Consider the following 7,625-nt stretch of genomic DNA (forward strand, 5'->3'; position numbering starts at 1 on the left):
ATTCCAACTGTAACGAGGTGGATAGCTCGATAATATTCCAACTGTAACAAGGTGGATAGCTCGATAAAATTCCAACTATAACGAGGTGGATGGCTCGATAATATTCCAACTGTAACGAGGTGGATAGCTCGATAATATTCCAACTGTAACGAGGTGGATATCTCGATAATATTCCAACTGTAACGAGGTGGATAGCTCGATAAAATTCCAACTGTAACGAGGTGGATAGCTCGATAAAATTCCAACTGTAACGAGGTGGATGCTCGATAAAATTCCAACTGTAACGAGGTGGATGGCTCGATAATATTCCAACTGTAACGAGGTGGATAGCTCGATAAAATTCCAACTGTAACGAGGTGGATAGCTCGATAATATTCCAACTGTAACGAGGTGGATGGCTCAATAATATTCCAACTTTAACGAGGTGGATAGCTCGATAATATTCCAACATAATTGAAAAATAGGAACCATCATCTTTCTGATGTGATAGATTCGGTGATTTCCTTTGCAACACTTCTAAATTAGTGTCACTTTTGATCATCTTCAAATTTGACGTCGATTTCATATATAATTTTGACTTTAGCAATACTATCACCTGCAAAGCTCGACACCAAACATTAGTGTCGATGATGAAGTAAAGAATAAAAGTAAAATTGAGGAACTAGATTGAGTCATTTGGCTTATCCAGATTAGGCTATGATAAGTCCAACTGTAATCTTTGATCATGACTCATAACTAGCGATCCTCTCGCACTTTGCTTCTTGCAACTTTGAAAGAATCTATCAATGTTCGGCCTTAATATTCCTGCAAGATAAAAGGAAACTTGTTTATAAATCACCCGAGGCAATATAAAGAAATAGAGATAAAATGAGATGGAAGATTTTCTAGGTTTTGTTGATGAGTCCACGATGGGTGCAATGACGTCTTTTGTCATTCTTGACAGCTTTATATAACCATTTTTGTGACTTCAATGTTCCCGCATCCAAAGAAAAATTCTTAGTTTGAAGGACTGATCTGTGTTGGTCTTGTCTCCATGCTCCTTCTTGCAGTTGGCTTACACGCTCGCCCGTCCTTTATATGACATATTTGATGGAATTTTCGAGGACCCTCCTCAAAAGTTTGTCCCGGTCTACAATATAGAAGAACTCTCATAACTTGCTCTGTTAACTCTGAGGTTACTCATTCTGGAATTTTGAGGCCCCTCCTCAAAAATTTTCCCAGTTTACTTCGATAAGTAACACATGACATTTGTGGAATTTTTGAGATTATCTCAAAAATTCTGTCCCAATTGCAAACTAGATTATCGTAATTTTGAGATCCATCCAAGGCTAACTCCGTAGAATTTTGGTCTTCTGTTTTGACTTGTTAAAGAAGTCCAACTTCAAATGAATTTTTGAGATCCTCTCAAAAATTCTGTCCCTGTTTCCATCATGAAGAGAAATGGAAATCTTACTGGGTATATGAACGGGCCGTTGTGGCGCTTACGTATCCCTTTGGAGCAGGAATCAGGTCAAACGTAGTTCCCCTCTCAAGGATTAACCAAAATAGGAAGTTTTGATAAAGATACGACCGAGGCCGACATAGGCCGCCTACGTATCTCATTCTTGAGAAATCAGGTCGACGTAGTTCAAACAAGAAATGTGCGATACATTTTCAAAAGAAAGGTAACAAACTTCATATGCCAAATTTGGCCAATGTTGGGCATTCTTCTTCTCGAATGAATATCTTCAAATGACTCAGTTCAGAAATGTCTTGTACTCACTCTTGACATCCAATATGTCATCCATTCAGGTGGTTTCCTCAATATTGATCAAGTTGTTGTTGATCATGTTTTGTATCTTGTGCTTCAGAGTTGAACAACTCTCTGTGTCATGTCCAACGGCTCCTGAATGATAAGCACATTTGTGGTCAGCTCTGTAAAATTTTCCCAAAGGATTGGCTGGTCTTCCTTCTATAGGATAGAGTATACCCATTGCTTTCAACCTTTCATAAAGTTGAGTTTGAGATTCCCTTAATGGTGTAAATACTTTAGGAGCCTTCCTAAATTTTGGGCGAGGAAATTTTCCCTAATTGACATTATGATTTTGATATTCCCCTTGAGAAGTTGGCCTTATACGGGTAGCCGTGACCATACTTACCTCCTCCATTTTTCCTTTTGATTTATCCATATCACTAATTCTAGTGGATTTTCCATTAGATCGCAATGCGGTAAATTTGGTGAGCTTTCCAGTCTTGAAACCATCTTCCAAAGCTTCTCTTACTTTGACAATCTCGACAAACTTTTGTCCCATCATACACAACATTCTTTCATAGTAATCAGGCTCTTGAGTACGAATGAACATTTCAGTGATCTCACGTTCAGACATTGGAGGTTGAACTCTTGCGGCCTCTTTTCTCCAACGAAGAGCGTACTCTCGATAATTTTCTGTAGACTTCTGTTTGATCTTCTCCAAGTAGTAGCGATCTGGGGCATCTTCTATGTTATGTCCAAATATTTCCGTAAAATCCTTTGCGAGTGCATTCCAACTTTTCCATTGTTTCATTTCTTGTGATGTAAGCCACTCCAGCTTGACTGCCTCTCCTCTTGACCTCCACTCTCTCTCCTGTTTCTTATAGTGATCAAGCTCGGAACAATCGGCATGAGATTCATTTGGAATTGGGATTTGGAAAGTAGTCTTCTGAGGTATGGGTGGAGCAATGGAGGGATTCTGGATATTTTGAGTGGCTTGATAATTTTGGGGGGAAGTTTGAGGATCGGTATTTTGGTTTTGAAGATGGGGGAAGGTTTGAGCATTGTTCGTATTTTGGTTTTGAGGGAGATGGAAGATTTGAAAGTTGGTATTTTGAGGATGATGTGGTGCTTGACACGATGTGGCGTGACGGGGATTGGGGGTAGTTAAGTCAATTGTTGGAGGATTTTGAGTGGGGTTAGAGAGAAGGTTCTGAACTTGTTCCATGTTTGAGGGAGGAAAGTGGAGTGGAGGTCTTCCATCTCTTGGAGGGTTGAAGGATGAAATTGGATTAGACAAATCTTGCATTCTTCGCATTTCGATCCTCATTTCGGCTATCTGTTGCATCAACTGCATAATCAATTCATTTTTATTAGCGGCGGCGGGTTGAGCCACGACAACATCATTCATGTCAATCTCATCATTGTTATCCCCCATTGTTGTCTTTTCTTTTTTGTAAATTTCGATCGGCAAAGGAATCTTTAGGGGCCTTAGACCTTGTGAAATACAGATGATCAACCAACTTATCAACACAGATCAGTTTTAAATACCTGACAAATGAAAAAACTCAAAAGACCAATATGTTAGTGCCTGGAGGTGGTAAATAATACAAGATATCACATATAGGTGTAAACATATAAGAGTTGCTTTATTCGGAGATAAACTGGCTCACCAATATAGAGAAATGATTAAATAGACAGGAATTTGTCTACTTGACTTTGGGATTAGAGAATAAAAATGTCGACTTGGGTCGAGACAATGTTGGCGGTATCTTTCATTACCGTACTTTGATTTTTGATTGAGATGTAACTCTAATTTCCTTGTAAGAGTCGAAAAAGATAAAATTTCTCAAAATTCTTCTAATTTGAAATGATGAATCTTTTTCTGGTATGAGAGTAATACCAAAGAAAAATGAAGTTCGTTTTTTTTTAAGGAAACTAAAGACTCGAAGAGTATTTGGACGCACTTTTGATAGTGACTTGATATTTGTGCTTATGGGTTCTAAAAGTATTTGAAGAAGAGTGAGCTAGAATATCTCCAGATAAAACAACATATTCACATAAGCAGTTATAACACATAAATAAATATTACGCGTTCTAAACAGATATGTGACCGTTTTGTGCCAAGGGTGGGCCTAGCGATTTGAGGGATGTATATGTCATTTGAAATATTTCATTGCCCCAAAATTCAAATTTATACAAATTTTATGAATAAAACTTAATGGGGATACATAAGGGGCATACAGAATAATCAGTCCCACGCAGGGGTACGACCCTAAACTATGCCTCCACGAAAGATTTTATTTTTTTATTTTTTTCAGGTGCCAACATCTTTGGATGGACCAGTAGCTTTTAAAGCTCTTTCTTAAACTATAATCTAATCCTTACCCTATGAGACAATGATTTTCTCGAACATCGTATACATCCTTCAAATTTAAACACATAAGTATGAACGTCCATTTAGGCCATGGGCCGTTTCGACTCAAGGTGGTCTTCTAATGGGCCCAACACGCCATGGGTATTGGGTCATCTTAGGCAAATGCGCTATTTTCAGAATTTGGTTTAGCTCTATCCTAGGTTTACTAGAATTGTTTTCAAATTGACGGTTACCCGAGTCGAACAAACATCAAAGTGGAGTTACCAAACAACGTCGGATGACCGCATTCCGACTATTTGTATGATACTCCCAAACGATTTCTTGGGTATATCTGAAGAAAGTCGCGGTAAGCCGCGTAACTTCCGTTTCCTAATGCAAACTATTTGCCGTTTGGCGAAAATATGCCATGAAATGCAACATTTCGAAAACTAAATTAATTAAACAATTAATCACAAGTAGTCAAATAGAGTTAATCTTAGGGTTAGAATCCTCCGTATTCCCCAGCAGAGTCGTCATTCTGTTTAATCGGAAAAAAAATATTCGAAAAGAGTCTATTTTATTTTTAAGACATTTTCGACATTTTAGGAGTCGCCACTTAATTTTGTAAGGAAAATTAAGAAAACTTGTTTTCAAACAACTTAAACAGGAAAATCATTTTCAAAACAGAAAAATCGTTTTGAAAACATTTAAGGGTTCAGGATTCCTATTAGCGTCTTAGGAAGGTGTTGAAAGCACCTAAAACGCCGCGCTTAATACGGTTTTCCGGCTATTAACAATTTGACTATGTTTAAAAAAAATTTGCAAATTTTAAAGTTAGATTTCTTAAATCTATTCGAACTTGCAAATTTAAAATATTATTGTTTTAAGATTCGATTTTAGTTTTAAGTTTGATAAAATAAAAGGCGTTTGATGGGGTTTGGAGTTTTTCTAACCCTAAACTAACGACATTCAAACAAAATACGTAAACAAGTAGTAAAGTGGGAGAGAGAGAGAGAGGGATTTTGGGTCCAAATTCGGATTTTGTTCGCCTTGACCGAATTTTAGACCCACCTGCTTTTGGGTTTTTGACCCATTTTACCTGTCCTATTCTAAACATACAAAATAAAATATGAGAAAGTAAAGCGACAAAGGCTTATGCCCATTACAAAATAAAAATACAATATAAAATAAAAAAAAGTCTTCCAATCTCTCTTCTTCAAGCTTTTCAAACTCCTTGAACTTCGGATCTTCTCGCCGGTGTCGGGGCTTGACTCGATGGAGAAGTCAAGGGTATGCAAGAGTAGAGTCCTCGTGACTCGTTCAAAGGGCGTTTATGCAAGAAAGTCACAACGATAAAGATTACGACGACTAATTAATGAATTTGATAAAATAACTAAAAAAAATCATTCAAACACAATAAGAGGAAATTAAATCCAAGCAAGTGGGTCACATTGTTGCAAAGTGGACATGTTGAATTAATTATAATGCCTCTGTATAACAATTTGACAGTGAAGGCAAACAAGAGTAAAAGAAAAAAATAGAAAGAGAAACTAGCGATGTATACTACCTTATGGATTTAAATAGACAAAAGCAAAACGACGCATCTATGTTGTCACAATATCGCAGGTAGCAAACAAGGTAATCAACATGTAAGCATGACAGAAAAAACTTGAAATAAAACGAAGTCGTGAACTTAGACAAAACTAAATTTCATAGGAGGCTCTTATAGAAAAAGGAAGAGGACAAGATACACAAGCTGCTATACACTAAAACCTGTCAATTCTCACAATCTACTAGAACTAGTTTATGGTAGGCATGTGACTCATGGAAATCTCATATGGTAAAGAAAAGAGAAAAAAACACACTCCACCAATACAAAATAATAGATATGTTAAATAAGCTAACGAATCTGCTCATGGTATCCTTCGAACCGGCCATAACCTGGAGGGGGGGTGATAGAAACTCACTTAAGGCATGACAAGCTAATCCAAATAAGAGTTTCAGATCATTTAGTGACAAATATAAAAGAAACACTACTTGGAAAATCTCGGGAAAAAGAAGAGACTGCCATAACGATCCTATGAAGAAAAAAAACAAAGATATACATGATGAAGAATAAAACAAAGTGAATAACATCTTGACGATTAACAGGCGAATAACATGAAATTTAAAGCAAGCAATAATAGCTATGGAACACATGCTTCTTAGCACAACAAAACATTGATTTGAAATGGAAAAGGTGACGAGGAAAATATCGCAAGGAGGGGGGCATCACAACGAAATGAAAACGAACAGCTCAACAGACTGAAAGATGAAATTAATCACTAATCTACAGATAACAATGAATCGGAAGCTTCCCAGAACGCTAGCAAATAAACATGCTCACACAGACCACTAAGTAGCAGAAAGAACCACTTCGAAACGAAAGAAAACTAGGAGATAGTATGAGGCAGGGAGGAGATTACTGGAAATATATATATATATATATATATGCATCAAAACATAACAGAAATAAAAAAGAATAACAATAAATGAACAGAGTTCTTCGCGCACACACAAAACTTAAAATCGAAAACAGGACATAAATGGAGGATAGATATTACCTTTTCGAGAGCAGCAAACGGGGACAACAACGAGCTAATGACTTCACCACCTTGCACACGGACTCGAGTTTTCGACAAAGAAACGAAATCTAGTCGAGCACTTAGGCTCAAATGCGGAAAACTTGCGTCTGTTAATCGTTTTCAAAGTATTTGCAGTATTTTCTTGAATTTCTGTGTATTTCGATGCTAAATTGGGATGTCTCACTCAAAGGAAAGGTTTTCCCTTAGCTATATCCCTTTTCTCTGTTCTACAGTGAAGGCGATTCCACAGAAGGAAAAATCTCACTCCCACAAACCCTTGGCAACGAAATTTCCAATAAAATTTTCCCCAACCAACAGTAAAGCCAAGGATTTTCTACCTTAATTTTTTCCAACCCCTTCATCGTTTTTTTTGGGGGGGTATTTATAGAGGGAAACTAGGGTTCTTGAAAGTGAAAAGGGCTGGGAGGAATTTTCGGCCCATCTGCCAATTCGAATTTCAAAAATCCCCAAAATCCTATCCTACCGAAGGAATATTCTCGCGAGATTCCAGCATCTCAACGGAATAAAGAGGAATAGAGGGCTGGATCGGCTCCTTCGTCCTTCACGAAGGACGTGGCATCATCTCAAGACGGGCTAGACAGCTGGGGAATGAAGGACGATTCCCGCGTCGTTTGCTCACTGCGTGGCTGCGTACGGAGCAGCAGGACTGCAGGTTCCGTTGCCCTGCTCATTCACGCGCGATGGGGAGAGGAGAAGAGAGAGGGAGAGAGCGTGGGGGAGAGACGCGGGGTTTGTTTTTTCTGGATTTTTCTTTTTCTGGGAATTTTGGACGAAGAAAAGGGGAAGAGGGAAGGGGGAATTTAGCGCGTGTGGGTGTTTTGTTTCTCGTTCTCGCGTCTGGGGGGGTTTCTGTTCTGGGAATTAATTTGCTGGGTTTTGTCGTGTGGGTCATTTG

This window comes from Solanum pennellii, chromosome 5 (genome assembly GCF_001406875.1).
Source record: "Solanum pennellii chromosome 5, SPENNV200".
NCBI lineage: Eukaryota > Viridiplantae > Streptophyta > Magnoliopsida > Solanales > Solanaceae > Solanum > Solanum pennellii.